We start from the raw sequence: 22367 nt of genomic DNA, 5'->3' as shown, positions 1-22367 counted from the left end.
CAGCATTTTCCTCCCTGCCATACTGTAATACTAATTATGGCCCATTACAAACACTCAGTGCAAATGTAAACTTCAGGTCACACAATTAGATGCTTGGGTGCACAAGCACATGAAGAAACTTTAGAATGGTGCTGCCACTAACATGGGGGCCACTGCAGCCATTTCCAATGAGTGCAACTTTTAAAAAGTATCACATGCCTTTTCAAGTCACTTCTTATTAAAATTTATGTATGCTGTTCTGAAAGATTTCATCTTGTGCAACCCAGCAAAGATCCTAAATTAATGATAGGCAAGCATGGTATGGAGGGTCCTTAAAGTGAGGCCAGTGTATGGAAGGCCAGTGGTCTAGGGCAGGGGTCAGCAACCCACGATTCTGGAGCCGCACGTGGCTCTTGAACGCCTCTGCTGCGGCTCCGTCGCTCAAAACATGCACAGCCGCTGATCCGCTCAAAGCTCCACTCAGGAACACAGTGCTAGCTAGTTAAATAAATCAGCTGGTTAAGTAAATCGCTACATTCCTCTGCTAAACGAGTTTCCTGCAGGCTCTCCTGTTACATGGACCGCTGCTGAAAAGATTATCTTTGTCCCAATGTAATCTCCTTCTCCTTCATTTTATTACTTCATCAGAAATAAAGCTTTGTTTTCTCTGTAGCAGTTCATTGATTTCATAAATGCAACACACTATAGTTTTTTTTTTTTTACACATAGCATAAAGGTAAAAAAAAACTATATATGCAGCGTTATCTTCATTTAAATGTCAAAAGGGTTTTGCGGCTCCCGGTGTTTTCTTTTCTGTGGGAAATGGGTCCAAATGGCTCTTTGAGTGTTAAAGGTTGCCGACCCCTGGTCTAGGGCAAGAAGGCTTTTTCATCAGGCAGGTGAACTCCTGGAAACGATACAACTGGACTAGATAGTTTCTGTCAGTCTCCTAGATCACCTGCTGCAGAAGATCAGACCATGACAAATATTTTGACCATGACTATATTTATGTGTTCAAACCTGCTTTGCAACTATCTTGTTAAAAGTAACTAAGTAATGCAAGTCTGTGGAAGATCTGGGTTCTAGTTCTCCATCTGACCAAATTAGGCAAGGATTTAAATGTAATCATCATCGTTATAATCTGATAACTTTTTAAAAGAAATGAATGAAATCTCAGTTAAAACAGAAATAAAAGAATACTAGTGTTCAAAAGCAGCATAGGTTAATAAAACTAAAATTCCAATGCATCCACCACAAAACCTCAAAGGCTGGATGAATAGGTGCTTCTTAAATTCCTGTCCTGTCTACCTGACAGACCACCTCAGTTAGAATATTCCACAATTCAAGGCCTTGAAAAAAAGCCTTGTTTTTGTTTATGTGCACCTGCCTTATTTCTAATGCTTTTCTCTCTATGCTATGGACACAGAACATGCTTCATATGCCAATTAAAAATTCCCTGTTGCCAATGCTTAAAAGCTGGTACCTATGTGTTATTACACTAAGCCAAAGAAAGGACACAATTCAGCCAAAACTAAGCATTTTAATTATCATTGGTTTTAGTTTAACCATCCTATTGAAAGCAAAGTTTAAAAGTGCTCAACTTTGGCTAGATCATGGTCTCATCAAATAACTAATACATTTCAGTTTCTTTTTGACAAAGCAATACCGCATTAATTAAAAAATCTCTCACCCTTCTGACAAAGGCATGGAACCTGGAAATTAGACTGTTCTTAAAGAAAGGTGCTGTGGCAAAAAAAAGTTAAATTAAAATTGTCATTTTTATACAACTGGAATAAATGTGGATTTCATAATGTTTATTGCTAAGACCATAATTGCTTCACCCATAGGATTGTCTCTTTTTTGTGGGAATGCCCTTTCCATCTTTCAAAGTTTACTGATAGGTCAGTATTTAACGAGTCAATTTTCCTTTGCATGGAATGGCAAACATTTTAGTTGGCTGTCTTCCTGGAATTCAAGTTGTTAAATGTACAGAGCTTCTGGCTAGATAGAGCTTCTATCTGGAAAAAAATGGTAGTAATTCTCATCAGAGTAGCTTTAAATTACTAGTTCTTCCCAGCACCTGTACAAAAATCTAGTCTGGTAAGAACATAATGGCTAGAGAAATAAACATCGGTTTGGCTCCTTCAAATGACTGTTAAAGGAATGGTTTCATTGTGTGAATCAATCCGTCCTCAAGAAAATGTGCTCAGGATTTGTATGATTCTGTGTAATTCTCATATTCAGAGTTTTTTCCCTGTGTCCATCCACAATTCCCTATTCAGTAGATGTAGCTGTAAATGAACTCTTCAAACCCTCCCTAAGGGGTTTCCTTTCTTCTCATATTTCTTGTTGGCGTCATTGTACAAACACTCCTTGTCAAGAAATAAATCAGCTGAGGCAATCAGCACACAGGCTGACTTTTGGATAAATAATTAGAAGATTGGGTTACACTTGTGAGGACTTCTCTTTTTTCATTGTGAACACTTGCTGGTAGAAACATTTCATAGTTATTCAGTTATTAAGAGCTGAGAGACTGTAAGGTATGTGCTTAGTGAAGGCACCTATGCTTCAAAATACACTGGGAAAATGAACACGACAGCAAAATCTAAACTTTCCATCCTGCTCCTTGGCAGCACAAAAATATATAATTCCAGTTAGTTATAATTGATGGGACTAATTCCTATGGGAACTCCAAAAGGGAGCACAATCCAATCAAAGCCAAACCCTTTGAGTTTCAATGGGAAAGATGCATGCACATATTTGGCCCTGCCTCTCAAATCAATGGGACCTGATTTCTCTGGTTCCAATGCAATTTTCATCCACCTATCTGCTATCACCAGCAGGAACATGCATTTCCCCATAGCAGGCTGAAAAGGATGGTGGGTAAAGGACTGATGGAAACTGGAGTGGAAGGTGCTAGAACCAGTGACATAGATATCGAATGTGGAAAATTATAGTAGTGATATGTGAGAATCACTCTTATTACTGCAGAAAAATACCAACCTGTCTATACCAGCCGCTGATTAGACAGGAATTTAGCAGGGAAAGTTTATTTCATTAATACATTGCCTTGTTTGGTAAAGCTATGCTTGTTGAATTTGTCAAAACAGCAAAGGCATCATTGGGGTGGGGGTGAGGTGGCAAAATTATCATTATTTGTTGCATTGTTTTTTTTTCTTTTAGTATTCCTGTCTTGCCCATTCACTAAATATTGCCAAATTGACAAATTATCACTCACTGCAATCAAGCACTTTTAGAAAGCACAGGGTCTGCGGTATTGCTACAGTCTTCATCACATCTTGTGAACTGCTAGATAGATAGGGATATGAGAATCAGCAAAATGCAAGCTCATTATTATAAAACTTACAGTTCTGTTTGCATGAACATTCATGCAGATTTTCATTCTCATTTTTCAAATTTATACATCAACTGTGTACACTATTTGAAAACACTTTCTTCGCATTGATTAAAGCACATTTATTTGAGCATGTTTTTCAAAACATGCATTTTTCAGTTGCACTTCATTCATTTAGCCATCTTGAGACTATGGTAGGGCAGCATATAAATGAAAGTATAAATAAACAAATTTAGTTAGTTCTGCAAATTTTGCTGCAAACTTGGAAATGAATTCAACTATAGATGGTGTTCAAGTTTGCAATGGATTCCACAGCATGAACTGCGTAAGTTCAAATGGTAAAAATTAAATTCTTCATTAATAGTAATGGTAGAATTAATGGTGCTAGTTTCAAGATCTTTTGCAGAAAGGTACTAATATTTGGTGAACAAGTTTGTTGGTACTGAGTAATCCAGTCCTTTTGCCAGTGTTTTAGGTATTTTATATCCTACCTTTTAGGATATATCCTACCTTTTCCTCAAAAGAGCTCAAGGCCATGTACATGACTCTCTTTCACCAGTTTAATCCCCACCACAGTCCTGTGAGATAAGTTAGGATGCAACCCAATGAGTGGCTCTGAGCTTCATGGGTAGGAAGGGATCTGACTGCATTACCCCAGTCCTAGTCTTCTGCACCAAACTGTCTCTACATTGGCTATGTTCTATTAAACAGATTAAATATTTACAATTGTCTTTTTACGAAGATCTGCCATAAACTTCATACAGTCTGAAAGATGTCTCCAAAGGGCAAAACAGCTGTGTAACCTGGATGCTTACTAATGTCCTTTTTTGCAGGGTTTTTTTTAATGTAGGCTGGGGGCGGGCTAGTAGTGTTATATTTTCCTGACCCCAGATGCCTTTTTCCTACCTGAGGGTCTTTGAAGCTTAGCTGAATTCCTCAGCAACATGAGTCTGTAGGATAAATCCTGCTGCATGTGGTAGGAATGTGCATTTGTAATTACTTTGCACACAAATCCTGTTGTGACTCCAGGCTTTCAAGCTCAACAGTTTGTGGCTGTTTGCAGTGTCTGGGTTATAAGCTATCAGCAAAAGTTAAATTGTGCTGCTTTTTAATGGCCCAGAACCTTAATATGACAGTTTAAAATGCCCTGGACACATGCACAGTTAAAAAGACAGGTTTCAAATGCCGTACCACCAAGATGCCTTCTCCACTGGTTCTGCTTGATTGTCAAAGCTACATTAATTGGTAATATACAACAAATGAGATATAAATGTATCAACCATGGAATGATTATTGCAAGCATACTATTTTTATGTTTTGTGACTTTGGCTCAGAGACACAATACTCCGCTTTCATGGTGTGCATTGTCCTGTTCATCAGTTCTTCAGACTGATAAACTTGTTGGGATATATTATACATGTAATATATTGCAAATGTGGCCTTTGATCTCTTCTTCTATAACCTACTGCTTCCATGCTGAAAGATATCTATTGTCAGCATCATAATCTCTTGAAACAGCAATCTGGTTTCCTGCCTATCAGAATTGGCAGCAAATCCTTATCCACTGAAGAGATAATATATTTATTAAATTTCTGTACCACCCATTAGCCAGGATGGCTCTCTGGGTGGTTTACAAAAATATAATAACAGCATATACCAAGAATTGAACATACATAACAAAAAAAAAAAAATCAACAAGACACAGTAAAAACCCCGCAGTAACATCCTCCATCAGACACAATTTAGCACTGTAGCACTAAAATATAATAAATAAAAGTGCACTTAAAATTAACTAGTAAAACATCAGGCAAATAAAAAGGTTTTTGCCTGGCATCAAAAGAACTAGAGAGAGGACACTAGGTGAACACCTTCAGGGAGCTGGTTCCAAAGTGTATATAAGCTCTAACAGAAAATACATAGGGAAAGTAATCCTGGACCCAGACTTTTAAATTAACATTAGGTCAACATGTCTACAAGTCTTTCAGACAGTGGCAGGGTTCACAACAAGCAACCCTGTATGGTAGCATGGTTCATGGATTTTTATCTCAGACAATCAGGCTCATGGTGATAACTGCTCTCTGCTGCCTTTTCCTTCCTTCTAAGTCCTTCAGGTGGTATCCTGAGGAGACACCCTAGGGAGGAATAAGGCTCTTCTCTTTGACAGCTGCAGTTGCAAGCCAAATTTGGTTTGTCTTACCTGTCAAGCATCCTGTTACCACAAGGCTCATGCCCTGAAGCAAGGCAGAGAGGACAAGGGAGCTGGTCAGGTACCTTCATCTCCTGCTTCAGATGGGATGGCTAGAGCAGGGACCATGTGTTGTACGCTCAGGCAAAGGGTGGGGGAATCAGATGGGTGATGCTACAGGAGGAAATCATGCCGCTCAGCTGACTGCCCATGTTCCTCATGCATTTGAGCTGGAGGAGGGGGACAGGTGGGTGGTGCCACCAGGTTGGGGGCGGTGCTACTCCACTTGTACCCATTCCTTCCTCCAGCTTGCAAGAGGTGTCCCCAACCTGGCATCTCAGTGCCCTCCTTGAAACCAAGTACACATTATAAAGCTCATACTTTAGTGTTTTGTGTGGCAGCAAATAAGACATATATATTACACTGAAGTGGCAACTCATAAGAAACAAGTGGGGAGCCATGTTCACAATAGGCACTGCAAAATGTGTGATGCACAGAGGCCACAGAGAAGAATGGACATTCAGATTCAAATTGTTCAGATATGGCTATATATAGCCTATCTTTAATTATTTAACATTATATGCCAAGAGATTTTAGAAGAGTAAAATATGAATCATGTTTCGCTGCATACCACTTAGCTATGGCTCCAACCTCAGCAAGCCAAGAATGCTTAGATGTGGTTTTGGCTGTTTTCAGTTACAAAAGCCAACACACTTATCAAGTTTGCACATGTTTGCTTTTATTTTCCACACAGTTAGATATGAACTGGCGTCAGTGCCCACTATCTCAATGTTTATATTCTGGCACAAACTAGTGAAAGATGTTAGGACAATCCAGGAATAAAATTCAGGCCTTCTGTAGTGTTATGAAAAGTGTTTGTTAATAGATGCCACATTTAAGAAGGCATTCTGAATAATGCTGATATACTTCCACTGTGTTCATACAAAGCAATTTAACAATTATGTCTATATTGTTCACACTCAGAGGAGGTGGGAGGAAAGAGCAGTATGTGCTCCCCTTTAAATTTCAGGCATATCCTAATTCCTACACCCGAGTGTTGAAGAAACACTAAGGACTTCTCTTCCTACTTGTCACGTTGGAGCCCTACTACACACTATCTTAAAGGTCTGCATGCAGCTGATCCTAACTTTAAAAAATAGTGTAAGAATATGATCCCCTGATGTGGGTCAAGACCACCACAAGTGGCTTGAGTGGGAGAAGCTTAAAACCTTACCACCTTTTCTCCTTCTCCCCTAAATTCATCCCCATCCTGAACAGGGGTTAACCAAATTCCACAGGCATCAATGGAGGATCTTGCTTCTGTTTGTGGTTGGGATGTATGTGCAAGGAGTAAATTTGGTGAGAGGAGAGCTGTGTGGGAAGGTTTAATTGACCCGCCAAGCCCATGCTCAGAGGTCACAATCCAGAGCAAAGCCCCATGTATTTATACTATGATTTTTAAAGAATCAGCTACACACTCTGCATTTAATGTAGTCCGTCCTTTTGGATGCTCTGAAGAACTTCTGAAACTTTGGAAAGTTGTAGTTAATACCAAGCTAGATAGGCCAATCATCTCATCTAACAGAAGGCAGTTCCCACAGCTGTATAGAAGCGATAGGCTCCAAGCACAATCCACTCATGTTTACTTAAAAGTATATGCCATCATATCTAATGGTGCTTCCTCCCATGTAAATGTGCATAGGATTATAGTCTTAGAAATAATTATGTAGAAAACAGTGATTGCTCAAATATTCAGGCATATATTGGCAGTGAAGAAAAATGAGACTGAACACTGGTATCATTGTATTTCCGTTCCTTAAATTTATGCCAGATGTACAAATAATCACTGTCAGCAACTCCATCAGGAGCTACATAATTAAATTCAAAGTGTCAGCTGTTCCCCATTTCTTCAAATACATAGATGCATAATGTGTGCAACCCCCACCCCCAATGTGAGCAATTTATTATCATCTTGTATTTAACCTGGAATGTTGGCTCACTGTTTCCATACCATCAACCTAAAAAGCAGGATTCATTACAGAGCAAGAACTTTTCATTGCTAGGACTCAGCCCTGGAATGTGTCAGTGAAGAAAACCACAGTACATCTGAGCTTGTGCAAAGCACATTCTGCTAGCCCAGGGGTTGGCAGCCTTTAACACTCAAAGAGCCATTTGGACCCATTTCCCACAGAAAAGAAAACACCGGGAGCCGCAAAACCCTTTTGACATCTAAAATGAAGATAACACTGCATATATAGTTTTTTTACCTTTATGCTATGTATACAAAAACTATAGTGTGTTGCATTTATGAAATCAATGAACTGCTACAGAGAAAACAAATTTTTATTTCTGCATGCAACAAAAACATTTTGAACTCCGAAAAAAAAGACGCTGGGTTGAAAGTTACTTTCAAATAAAATACTCAATGTCTATCTGAGTCCTCCTTGTATTTATTAAATAAAAAGCCAAACTTCTATTATCCACTAGCAGCAAACCAAACATGCCACCTGCAGCAAACCAAAAATGCCATCTGCTTCTGGGTGCCCTCATCCTTTTATCACGTGGTGAAATATTGAACAAACATCCCTCTCCCAATGTAATAATGTTGCTGGATTTTTTATAAGAATCTTCTTAAAGCAAAGAAGTCGATCTATATCTTCATTATGATTTAGCTGTAGCTCTTGTTCAGTCACTAAAAACTGTTATTTTTAATCTTACATTATAAACTAGTAGGATTCCTTTCATATATTTTGAATAGGAAAACAGCTTCCTGCAGAGTCAAAGTCAGTGCTAAAGGGCTGCAAACCCCTTAAGTTCGTCAGCAGTAAAAGCAAATGAATCCACCCACTTACCATTAAACATTCGGTTTTCTTCAGAAACTTTTCTTTTCTTTGGATTTATCCATGGTTGGAGGGGGGGAAAGCAGTGACTGATTAGCAGATAAACGGTCAAGTGATGTGAATTGTGACAGGTTCCAACCACAGCTTTTAACATTGAGATGAAGGAGATTACATTGGGACAAAAAGAATCTTTTCAGCAGCGTTTAGTTTGGTTTAGTTTTGTGTAACCCTGTTTCATGTAACATGAGAGCCTGCAGGAAGCTTGTTTAGCAGAGGAATGTAGCAATTTACTTAACTAGCTGATTTACTTAACTAGCTAGTGCTGCATTCAGTTCCTGAGTGGAGCTTTGAGCAGATCAGAGGCTGTGCCGGCATGTGTTTTGAGTGACAGAGCCGCAGCAGAGGCGTTCAAGAGCCACATGCGGCTTTGGAGCCACTGGTTGCCGACCCCTGTGCTAGCCCATAGGTATATGTTGCTAGACAGCAACTTGAGACCGATGGTATTTCTTGAAGCCAGAGACACCAAAGATACAAACTCTCCTGCCTGTTATTTTCCCTGTCCTTTCAGTCCTCAAGCCCTCTCCAACTGTGAGGCATACTAGGAGCCCTGCTTGCTGTAAGAGGAGGGGAAGGTGTACAGAGGTGTACACCCAAAGTGAAGGTCAGGCAGATAAACCCATGTCAAATGAGCCCCCACTTCATCTCATGATCTACAGAACAATCCTAAGCATGAACAGAATACATCCCATTTCAGTGAGACTTCAGGCCATCTGAAAATGTGGTAGCCCTGATTAGAACTTATGTAATGGCATGGTAGTAGCGCTCTCAAATAATACCAAGAGGTACAAGGCAGAAAGCCAAACCAGCTGATTGCACCAGAGGAAGCTATGATATTCAAGGGGGCTGTATATGTAGAACTCATAAGCAAAGCAGGAGAAAACAATAGTGCTGCACGTAAAATACAGTAGAAAAAAATACTATTTATAAATAGAAACACTGGGAGCAAGGTTCAACCTAAACTCTTCAGCACAGGGTAGCCAACTTGTAATATCTTGTTGTGAGCCACCCCAAGGCTTTGTTGCAATGGGGGTGGCATAGAAATGTTTTAAATAAAATAAATAAAAATAAATATCTGGAGGTGCACAATTCCTGTCATCCCTTGCCATTGTCTGCACTGGCGAGAATTAATAGGAGTTATATGCCAGGCTATTGGATGCCACATGTTGCCCGCACCCTGGACAGCATCCAGAGCCATTGTGGTAGAAGTGGTCAGCGTGTTGGACTGGACTGGGGAAACCAGGGTAGTAGTTCCCACTCTGACAAGAAGCTCAGTGGTTAACACTGGGCCAATCACTGACTTGCAACATAACCCATTTTGCATGATAGTTATGAGGATAAATACAAAGGAGATCATGTATGCCACCTTGGATTCCCTGAAGAAAAGGCAGGATACACATATGATAAATCAGTCCCCTTAAAGCCTCAGCCCAAGTGACAAAGGGGGGCATGCCTCTTCCCAGTGTTCTTTTCTCACAGCCCAATACATTGTGTCCCAACCCCTGTAATGAGGGGTCAGAAATGTGATGTGCATAGCTTGGGATTCCAGTGTATTTCTCTGACCCCATATGCCTGTCCCTCAGCCATGTCACCATGCAGCTGATTAAAGTACCTTTCACTAAGCATAATCCCAAATGTTCTAGCTACAGTTTCCACTTACATGAAGTGCCAATCTGACAAACCATGAAAGCAGTCTTGTTTTGAAGAGCTCTGTTCTACAAAGGTTCACATAACTGCCGTCACTGTGGAATGGCACGTGCTTATCTGTATGAAGTTAAGGTAACATAGTAATATATCCAAGCCAGTGCTATGGCATAAGGAATATGACTGGCTGTTTTTATTCTCCCATAGCTTTTTGTGAGGAATTCTTTTTGTCCTCCCTCCTTTTCAGAGCAACTGAGAAACATGAAAGGTCAATAGAAAGAAATGTGTTTTCTCTTTACCAACAATCACACAGAGATCCCTGACACTGAGAATCTAGAGATAAGACTTCCAGAGAGGCTTGAATTGCTGCATTATTCATTTGCAGCACAATCCAATACATGCCTGACTTACTTCTGAGGAGACTGGCATAAGATTGTGATGTTAGAAATTCAGCACTAAGCTGGTCCCTTGTGAAATGGATAAGTACATACACAACTCACAAGGGAATCAAAGAGGAGGGGTATGCTAGGTTCCCCACATAGATATTTTTCATATGATTGTGCAAGTGCATTTTTCCACATGCTGTGTTAAACAGGGCATTATTGCTATTATTAACAGAGAATGCTTTTACAGGAAAGGTTAGGATAGTTGCAGGTCTCAGTTTTAAATCTAAGATTCATTATTTTATAGACATCTTAAATGAGTTCATATGAAATGTACACTATCTGTTTGCAAAGCCATCCTTGGTTAAGACATACAAACAGTAACATTGGAGGAAGAAAGAAAGGGCTAAAATATCATTTCAAGAGGCTCTAGGGAAATTTCAGTGAGAATCATGCTGAATCAGACCAACAGTCCATTTAGTCCAGCACTCTGTCCTTGCAGTGGTCAACCAGGTGCCTGTGGGAAACCCACAAGTAGGACATAAGCAAAGTGATGGCTGGAAAAAAATACTTTAGCCAACTGATTTTCTGTTATGTAACAGTCAAAAGGAACAAGAGCACATTAAAAAAAGACTAAAGAAACTCAACTAACCTAACATTTCTCACTTGCTCTTAGAGGAATGCCAAGTTTAATCCAAGAATCAAAATTGTTGCACTTTCCATATTTTTACCTCCTATGCAAGTGTTTCATAGGGCACACACACAGTATATTCCTGAAAACTTTTCATGCTAAAATACCTAAAGCATATTATTAGTATAGTATTATTAATATTTCCTTAGAGCCAGAAGGTGGAGCCATTTTACACACCACTTGGCAGAAACCATGCTGCAGTCCAATTCTTTGTCAAGGGTACTTGGAAGATACATGTAATTTCAGAGACCCATTTGCCACAATTATAATTGTATTTATTTAAAATATGTTTATCTAACAAGCAAAAGTTCCTCACAAAATTTAGAAACTACAATCATTAAACATTACTCATAACTTAAAACAGTGATTGTATATTAAAATCAACCATGACTAAGAATGTGAGAGAGAACAGCAGTATGAGCCAATTTAAAACAGATCTTTAAAACTCGGTCCCTAAGCCAGGGAGAACATGTGGACTGCAACTGCCACCCCTCAGCATCAGCTAGAACGACCAGGGCCTCCATCCAGCAGTAATGGTACAAGTAAACAGGAAGCATCTAGTGTGCCCCTTAGTGAAGTACAAACTAACATTTTTTGGCAAAAGTCATGTTTTTGCAGTTAACCAGCAACCTTCTTTTCAAAGATCCTGTTTGAACAAGGATCTTTCCCAAAAGTACAGTTTTTATCACACAACTCATAGCAGTTCTCTCTTGCCCTCTCTTATTTTATGTAATGATATAGTAAAACTATCAAAGCTAAAAGTTTAGGCTGCAATCCTCTGCACTCTTACAAGTAAGCAACTCCAACTGAATTCAATGGGACTTACTTCTGAGGAGACATGCAGAGGATGGTGTTGCCAATATTATTTGGTAAAAATGAACAGTCAGGGATTTCTATTTTGTTTTTCAGTTGGAATTCCTAAAAATTACACACCTTGCTGAGCACAGCTGAAATCTAACATTCCTCACAGTAGCTTACCAATACCTTTACTCAAGCCCTGGAGGAAATATTCTCAGGAGCTTGCAAAGGAATTTACATTCAGTGCTAACTCCAATCTTGACCCCTCACAAAGCAAGAGGTTCAGTTTTGTAAAACTACACCCCCAGCATTTGGGGAACTATGATCACATCACACCTTTCCATAAAAGATTCCTTTGGTTGCAAGCTATGCAAAGTATCTTCTTGAACATTTAAGGGCTAGACTATTTTAATGAAAGTCCCATTAAAAACTCACCAAATGCAAATTATTTCTCCATTTTGTTTAGTATAAACCCCACATTTTCACTACTCTGACACCAGGAAGTGAAGGTTGTAGCTTTGTCAAGTTTTTTTCTGAAGAATGCGGATATGGCAATAATAAATAATAGAAGTGAAAATAAAAGTCACACTGTCCAATTTAGTTCCCTCCTATTTCCATTTCTTCTCATTTGAGCTTAACTGATACAGGGGAAATTTAGGTCATTATTTCTTTCTGCTTTCCCACTTACTACTTTTATTTCTTGAAATGCAACAGATTGTAAGGCTTCCTGATGGGTAACTCCATAAGGTCCAGGGCATGGGTGGCAGAAAGGCACAGATAAGACACCAGGAACAGGGTGCCAATGTAGGGTGGAGGCTTGCACCAGGCTTGGCAAGTGAGAGACGAAGGGCACATCTTAGAACAGTTCCAGATCAAAAGCCAGCAAGACAATAAGGTTCAGGAAAATGCACAGTCCAAAGGTCAAGTATCAGGAAGACAATCACTTTCTGGAGCAGGCAAGGTCAGGCAGGATAGGTACAGGTAGTTAGTAAGACAAGGTCAGGAAGAGACAAGAACAGAAGCTGGGCTGGGTAGGTGCAAAGATTCAAGCAAGGCAATATAGGAAGCCAGAGCATGAGGTGATCACCAAGACAGTTCATGTTGCTGTAGCAAGAAGCAGCAGTGCAGTGAAGCTTTTTATGAGCTTTTCAGGGCTTCAGCTGCACCACATAATAGCCACACAGCTGTTCCCTGCAAGTGCCTGCAAAGCTGTTTCTGGCTCTGCAGGCACTTGCAGAGTGACTCAGGCTCTGATGCTGACAAATTCTGCCAGTTCTTAAAGCTGGACAGCCCAATTCACAGATCAGTCAGTCAAGTATTGCACTAATTTAAAGGGATTTGTGCTCCTTTTTATTTATTTCACCTTATGCCAGTTTAAAACAGGCACTCCAGCTGATAGGTTAGTCTTCCAAAGTGCTTAGGTAAACTAGTGCCCCACGAAAGGGCTGTGAGAAGGGGCAGGTGTTAAGCAGTCACCCATATTAGACACCTATAGACTTGCTGGGTTGAATATACAGTAGAGGTGACAAATAGATTTAAGGAATTAGATCTGCTAGACAGAGTGCCTGAAGAACTATGGACAGAGATTCACAACATTGTACAAGAGGTAGCAACTAAAACCATCCCAAAGAAAAAGAAATGCAAGAAGGCAAAATGGCTGTCTAAGGAAGCTTTACAAATAGCTGAGGAAAGAAGGGAAGCAAAAGGCAAGGGAGAAAGGAAAAGATACACCCAATTGAATGCAGAATTTCAGAGAATAGCTAGAAGAGATGAGAATGCCTTCTTAAATGATCATGCAAAGAAATAGAAGAAAACAATAGAATAGGGAGGATGAGAGATCTCTTCAAGAAAATTGGAGATATGAAGGGAATGTTTCATGGAAAGATGGGCGTGATAAAGGACCAAAATGGCAGGGACCTAACAGAGGCAGAAGAGATTAAGAAGAGGTGGCAAGATTACACAGAGGAACTATACAAGAAAGAGCTTAACGTCCCTGATAACCACAATGGGGTGGTCACTGACCTCGAGCCAGACATCCTGGAATGTGAAGTCAAATGGGCCTTAGGAAGTCTGAGCAACAACAAAGCTACTGGAGGTGACAGTATTCCAGCGGAGCTATTCAAAATCTTAAAAGACGATGCAGTAAAAGTGCTACACTCAATATGCCAGCAACTTGGAAAACTCAAAAGTGGCCACAGGATTGGAAAAGGTCAGTTTACATTCCAATCCCAAAGGGCAATGCCAAAGAATGTTCAAACTACCACACCATTGCACTCATTTCACATACTAGCAAAGTGATGCTCAAAATCCTACAAGCTAGGCTCCAGCAGTATGTGGAATGAGAACTACCAGAAGTCCAGGCAGGATTTTGAAGAGGCAGAGGAACTAGAGATCAAATTGCCAACATATGCTGGATCATGGAGAAAGCTATAGGGAGTTCCAGAAAAGCATCTATTTCTGCTTCATTGACTATGCTAAAGCCTTTGATTGTGTGGATCACAACAAACTGTGGCAAGTTCTTAAGAGATGGGAGTACCTGACCATCTTATCTGTCTCTTGAGAAACCTATATGGGGGTCAAGAAGCAACAGTGAGAACTGGACACAGAACCACTGATTGGTTCTAAATTGCAAAAGGAGTTCGGCAAGGCTGCATACTGTCACCCTGCCTATTTAATTCATATGCAGAGCACATCATGAGAAAGGCAGGGCTAAATGAAGGCTGTAATCTTAAGAACATATACTAAGCAGCAAGCTCCTTTAGTAGGATTTACTTCAGAGTAATCATGCCTTTGTTCTAGATCATTTCCATCATCCAGATCCATTGGTTGTGTTACCAATAAAATACTAAACAGTCTGGGATCAGACTATCTGAAGGATCAACATCTCCCCTAAGAGCCTGTAAGCTGTTGAGATCTTCCTTAGAGACCCTTCTCTACCCTGCCAGCATCTGATGCACATTAGGCAGGAATTTAAGACAAGCCTCAGCAGCCACACCCTGACTTTGGAACTCCCTACAAAGAGAACAGTATGCCCCTTCATTGATGCTCTTTCACATGCAGGTAAAAACTGCATCTGAGCAGGCATTTTCCCAGTTACGAGTATACTAACAGTCCTGTGAGATTAGACCACAAGCCTTGTTGTCCAGCATTCTGTTCTCATTGTGGTCAACCACATGACCATGGAAATCCCACAAGAGCATAACAGCATCCTTCCAATTTATTTTGCCTTGCTCTGCTGTTCTGTATTTTAATCTGAATGTATTTTAAACTGGCTGCCATTGTCTAAATGTGTCTGTTCTTATCTGATTGTTTATATCTTATTTGATTGTTTATCTATATCTTCATAATGGGCTATTGCCTATTATGAATTGGAAAATGGGTTTTCATTTGTATTGTGCTTTTATCAATACTGGACATTTTACATGGAAATGTGGGATACATACTTATTAAATCTTGTTCTGGAAGTTTGTCCACTAACTACAAAGCCCAATTGCCACTGATGAATTATAATAAACACATCTCTGAAGAGCTTGGGAGACCACACTGCAATTTCAGAGGTTTAAATGGAAAACAATGTGTTTTCCTAACAGCTTGGCAATTTCAACAAGGCATGCAGAAATTTGTTTTTCCACACTTAGAGCAATAAGAATTATTTAAAATATACATCTCGATTTCTGATCTGAATTAATGTTTTCATAGCTTGATCCTGTACTAAAGAGCTGCACTTTCCTCAAAGTCAAGAGAAATTGTTATTATCATGGTTACTAAATCAGCAGGCAATGTGAGTGTCAAATATTTGAGATAGGTCTTCGAAGGATTCAACAGAAGGCTGCTTTGTTTCAGAACAGAGGGCTCTCTGGAAAATTATCGGTAATATTTCTCAAACATTATTATACTAGCTTGGGGTGGAAAGTCATTTAACTGTCGTAACTCATTCTGCCAAGAGAACTAATGAATGTAATGGGACTATGTATTGAAGTAGATTAAGAAAAGACTTCATGATTCCCAGGCAAGCTATTCAAGATGAATAAACTGGTGATATTATAGAGTAGTAACCCACCATCCTAAGGCTCAAGATAGGCTCTCCCCTCCTCCACACAACAAAGTAGACTTTACCAAAGCAAACACAGTATCTTCAATAGCCTCAAACTTAAGGATGGAAATTTAAAATAATCTCCAGGGCTCAACTTACTAGGCATGAGTTCATAATACTCTACTGTCAATGTGGTAGAGTGCATGGAAAGCTGGGGTGACTATGGGTCACAAAATCCTTCACTGCAGTCCAAGGTTGGAGCTAGGACTGCAAATTCAGAGCGCCTGCCTTCCACACTCACAGCCAGCATGAAAAGAACCACACCAGCTGCAGCTCTGAGGCTGGAAGTCCAGAGCTGTGTGGGGAGGCATTCTGGGGGACAGAAAGGTGAGCAGTGAGCTGGCACCAAGATGGCGCTGCTGACTACAGCTTTACTCCCACCCCCACAACCTCAAATTTATACCTGTAGCCATCACAGTGCTATAAGACTTTAAAATTGAAACTGCACCTGTTCAAAGTTGTTCAAAATGTTTTCAGGAATAATTTCCTGTAACATATCGGCACTGAATAGTGGTGGAGCAAGAAGAGAAGTGGTAGTTGTGTGCCTCAGAACAAAACAAAAAAAATGGCCAGCGAAAGTCCTCCATAAGACCATTAAGTTCAAGATGTAAAATTTCTCAATTGCACCACTGATAAAGGCAGTTGGTTACAAAGAGATAACAGTAATAACTAACTTGATGGATTAGGTACTTTAATCCAGCGTACTTTTCCCAAGAGATTTGCCAAAGACCTTGTGGAGAGGTCCTTTCTGTGCCCTGTCTATTGTGAAAGTGTGGCTATTTGTAACTAGAGACACAGCCCTCTCTGTGGCAGTATGAAGATTACGCAGCACTTTGCCTCATATGGTTCTTGCTGTTTTACACCACCAAACAAGTTATTTCAGCATATTTGTGCCTTTATGGGTAGATAACATCTTGACTGGAAGATTGCTTTTATCTGTCAGACTGACCTCTACTATATATTATTTTTTGCTGATGCTACAGCTTTATTGTGAAATTGTGATTTCAAGTGATGAAGGCTGCCTCAAATGATAGAGCAGGTATCAGAAAGGCAGGACAACTTTTTCCCTTATCAATAACATGAATAAAATGCATTGCCCCACCAGATGTTCCTGGAAAGTCTGCAAGCAAGGCATGAAATCAGCAACTTTCTCCAATTTTTGTCCATTTCATCTTTTAAAGCTATGCACTTAATTAAATGTAACTCACATTTTTAAAGCTTTCTAAGTTGTAGCCATCACATTTTGGAGCAGTAAATTCCCCATGTTTATTATGTTATGGGCTTTGTTGTTTTTCAGCTGCTTGTTCTGAATGTAGTGGCTGTTTCATTGGGTGGTCTTGAGTTCCGGTATTATGAACAAGAGAAAATTCTCTTTCTCCATAAATCTATGTTTCCATAAGTTTCTATCATGTTTCTTCTCAACTACAAATCCCCAAATGTTTTACTCTTTTGCTATAGCTAAGGTTCCAAATAAATCCTAAGGAGTTCTTATTCTATCTATATTTCAATTATGATTTAATGGACTGCATTTTAATTAGTCAAATATATATATTTCACATAGCACTGTTGTTTCATTGCAAATTACCATTCATCCTGATACAAAGCAACATATGTGTGAATCCACATGCTTTATCCATGTAGTAGTGTGTTATCCCTAGCCTAGGCACAGCCTTTCCCTGAGGGAATAAATATTCAGTCAGAAGCAAACAGGAGGACACCACTGTCATAGCTCTGTACAATGAAACGGCAAAGAAAGCTCTGGCTGTAATGTATGGTTTTCTTCCACACATCCATTTCTTTGCTCTGGACCATGTCCTAATCCTGTTGCAGTGGCTTGCTTAAATAAACTCATCAAACATACCAAGTAATCAATTTCTTTTACTTTTTAAACTTATAACATATCCTACTCACAGAGCTCCAAAACAAGTGCAAACTCTCTAAATATCTGATGTTATAAAACATTAGAGACATTTTAAACATATTTTAAAGCTAGACATTTCAAAATGGTAGGTGTAGACTCATCCTCAGCTATCTCTTCAATACACATAACCAACTAGAGCACATACTTTGCATTCAGAGTTTCCCAGTTTCATTCTCTAATTCCTTCTGCTAGAAGAATCTCCTCGAGGTTTTCCTCTGACTGCTGCCAGTCAGAGGAGACAATACTGAATGAGATGCTATAATGCATTGACTCAGTAGTCCTGCCTAGAGAACTAAATTCTGGCTTAGAAATTGCAGGAAGGAAATAGGACTGCTTCTGCTGGCCCTGCCCTGGGTTAGATTGAGCCTGCACATGGCAGCTTCATACACTCATCTGTGTTCCTATCTGCACTTACCAAATGTTGTCCACACAAGGTATTTGTCAACCCCTGAGGATCTTCTGGAGACAGATGTCTCCAGAAGATCCTTAGGGGTTGACAAATATTGAGAAGAAGAAAATTCTACAGATGGGGTAGTTTTACATGTACACACCCAGCAGATTCAGTAGTAGTGCTTTCCCTGAACGGTACCAGTTCAACCTGTTCATGACCTTTTTTGCAGGGGACAGAATTTTCAAAGTTCCCTTCAGAACATTTTCGGGGAACAAGGAGAGGTCTTCAAGGAGAATGGGACACAGAAATATTCAATCCCACAGCTATAATGTAAAAATAAAGTCTAAAGAAAATGTTGCTACCTGATTCTGCTAACTGTATAAATCAGGCTGGACAGCACCTAAAAATCTAAGGGATTTGTGGTAGCCATTGTTTGTCAGTTAGCAGCACCATGCTGATGGTACTGCTTATTGCTTTTGCATTTTAACTTCATGCAAAAGCAATAAATAGTACCATCAGTATCAAGAACAACTTGCATTTATGGCAACCAGTGCTTAGGCAAGATACAGTATATACCATTGCCAATACTTGCTTGTAGTCATTGCACAACCAGTAGAAAGTCTTGGGTTTTGACCCAAAGTTGTCTCTGATTGATATATTGCTCAATGCCTTTGAACAGGATTACCAAGACAGGTGCCACACATTTTCTCTGAAATGTAATGTAACTACAGGGATTTTGCCCTTTGCTAGCGGAGAGATTTGTCCTCTGTGCACAGGCTGACTTAGTGCAGTGAAAGAACGTACAGTGTCTGCTTAGTTTTCACTAGAGAAAAAAACTGATAGAAATCCCATTTTACTTTTTAAGTTGTCTGAAAATCACATATTAATCATACATTTGAACAGAATTAGGTCACAGATAGAGATATTTATGTCTAGACTAGTTTCCACACATTTAATTTTCTGATCTGCCCCACAGCCTGACCTTACCTAAATGTGGCAAAACTCACAGATTGTAGTTATCGGGAGCTCTCATGATGTCATTTGTAAAAATACGATGTGATGAAGTATGCTGCCCATGTGCAAATGCCTCTGAGAATCATGGTTTTATTTCACATTTATCAAGACATATGGGAATACTTTGAATTTGCTGGACTTGTCTGTTTTTAATCAACCTGATAAAGCACAGTGTGCCATTCTAAATGTCCAGAGAAAGAAAGAAAAAACAGCAACAGAAGGACTAAAAGGCGAGAATGAAGCACTCAATTCTTTAAAAATGAGAAAGGAGTGAAGAATTATTCTAGCTGCATTCACTTTGTCTAAGACAAAGATTAATGCTTTAACTTCTGAATGGTTAAATGGTCACTTACGCGTCTTTTTAAAATTGCATAGATTACTGTTTGCTCAGACTGGTGTGAGGGAAAGATTTAGTTGCACTTTTGATAATGTGAAATATATGTATACTATTTCACATTGGAACCAGTAGTTTTTGTTGATATTTTCTAAAGTTTCATCTTTTGCTATAGCGTAAACTGCAATCCTACATGCGCTTTTCCAGATAAAAGTCACATTGAAGCCAGTGGGTCTTACTTCTGATAAAGAATGATAGAAAATATGACTGCACTATTAGGATGTTTAATACAAAAATGAAATTAATTATACCATTTTGGTTTGATTATGAAAATTATTGATTGTATGTTACATTTTGATACTCATTATTTGTATCTCTTGCCTTTCTTCTATAGAAGTAAAGCAAAATAAATAGGGTGTCATGGTTGTTCTCTTACCCAAGTAATAACCAGACTGGGCTTTGCTATAGCTTAAGCAAGGTTGCTGTACATCCTATACCTACAGTTCAGACCAGACCCTAAGGATTTTAATCTGATGTAATTGTTGATGAGGACAATAATTTTGGGCTGGATACAAAAAGTGAATGGTATGAAGAACTCTTTATTTTCTCTAGTGTTCTACAAGTTAGATTTAGGAAACCTCTATTGCATTATGGATGTATAATCACATTAACAGATATGTTCCACATGGACACCAGTGACCCAGTATCAGTGTATGATTCAACATAAACAAGAGTCACACATGGCTTGCATCAACCTCCATTTGCCACAGAGCTGCTCAATTTTACTACATTATTAGTATTCACGATTGAAGTGCGGATTATAATATGTTTCAGTGGTCCCTTGTAACTTTGTCTGCAGAAGCTTTGGTCTGTAGCCATTAACAAGTAATGTTTTGATATATGCAGAAAAAAGCATCAGCAGTGATTTCTGCAAATCAACTCGTATCAAATCAGGTCTAACTGGATTTAGCTATTTGTTGATTCATACACACACACACACACTCATGAATTTGAAAGCCTGGTTAGCTTGTCATTTGCTCATCTAAAACAGAGTTAACCTAGTTCTTATGCAGGGATACCCAGGTCCTGAAGGACTGTAGGCTGGGATCACAGAATCATTGTTCTTTCACCATGTCTGCATCAGACACACATTAAATTACAGAAACACTACTTTTAAACTTGTGCTATTTTAACTTAGCAGTAATTGCTAATATTATATATGCTGCCACAGAAACAATGGAATGCATCTATTAATTTGGACCACTAGGGTGAGGATAGGACTTCACCCAAGCACCTATAAGGCAGTATTTGCTAACTAGAAGGTAAAGAACATCACAAGGAGTCTAAATAGGTCACATAATTTACCTCTTATTAAGTTTTAAAGCAAGTAGAATAAATTTCAACTGGATTCTAACAATCCAAGGATTCTGAACATTTTCATGAGCAAAGTTTTCAATGTCATTAGAATCCTCTATGGACCATAGTTTCAGAAGAGCATTCATTTCTCAATAGAATACAAAATAAGTGACAACTTTCACAGTATCTGACAACCTTGTGTTAGCTCTTCTGATGCAAATGTATTTGAATTCATAATTTCTATCTGGGGGCCTTTCTTTTACCAAGGTTCTACTTAAACCTGAATTGTAATCCATCCTGCCTTTTGGAAGTCCATGCCTTATTTTAAGAGGTTATCTTGCAGCTGTCATTCTGCAATGATCCTCAGGATTTTTTGGCTTCTTTTCACTGATAATGGAATGTTAATAAGTGACTTGACAGTAACAGTGTCGAAAGCACAGACATTACAGCCAGACTACCTCAAATGTACTTTACTTTTATTGAGTTTATGCATACTTCTCTTAATGAGTCCCTTTACATTTGAAAGGTTTTCATAAATATTAGCATTCATTTGACTGAGCACAAACGTGGTTACATAGGTTTTTGAATAAATAATCTGTAAAACAATGTTCCTGATTATTCTATAAGCCTTTAGTGCACAAGAAAATATTAAAATAATTCACACTGATTAAATATGCCTCATAGATTTGGTTTTTCACAGATAAAGGAAGGTGAACAAGGATTTTTCAGGGACATAGGTGTTTCCCTAAAGTGGTGATTCACACTCAGACCTGCCTATACACATAAAGGACCAGTCCTACAATTAGGCAGAATGAATTGGCTGCCACAGGCAGCTGATATTGAGTGTCCTGAAAGGACAGGATTTTGTTAGTTATTTGATTTATTATTACTGTAGTTTCACTGCCAGGGAGGGGGGGAAGAGACTGGGAAATTTAACTGCCTTGATGCCAGAATAAATTGACCAGACTTGGGGACTGGGGGAAGGGGAGCATTTGGTTCTCTAACAGGCAACAAAATGCCTTAACTCAGTCTTGACAGCTTCCAAATTTGTATATGAAATAGTATGGAGTTTTGGTATAAAAGCATTTTCAGAAAACCTGCAGCAAGAGTAATGTAGTATTTTTCATCAGGTTCCTATAAACTGTTCCATTTTTGTTTACAGCAATCAGTAATACAGACTGTGCATCTCACCATGACCTTTAGCGTTCCTTATCTTAAAAGGAAAATGATCTAAAAATCCAGACTGTAGAAAGGAAAGCAATGATGTAGTAGTCCTTGTCCTCAAGATAAGTCCCAAGTGCCTAGAGACAGGATATCCCTACACCC

General features: G+C 39.2%; 1 protein-coding gene across 1 annotated transcript in view; it reads right to left on the bottom strand.

Moving 5' to 3' along the window:
• The window catches only part of FSIP1 (fibrous sheath interacting protein 1), an 83123-nt gene that overhangs the window by 939 nt on the left and 59817 nt on the right, over positions 1-22367 (bottom strand). The gene's annotated exons all lie outside the window — the stretch shown is intronic.

The sequence above is a fragment of the Varanus komodoensis genome, unplaced genomic scaffold (assembly GCF_004798865.1).
Source record: "Varanus komodoensis strain SLA01 unplaced genomic scaffold, ASM479886v1 scaffold3, whole genome shotgun sequence".
Classification (NCBI taxonomy): Eukaryota; Metazoa; Chordata; class Lepidosauria; order Squamata; family Varanidae; genus Varanus; species Varanus komodoensis.
This window is presented reverse-complemented; position numbering and strand designations above follow the sequence as displayed.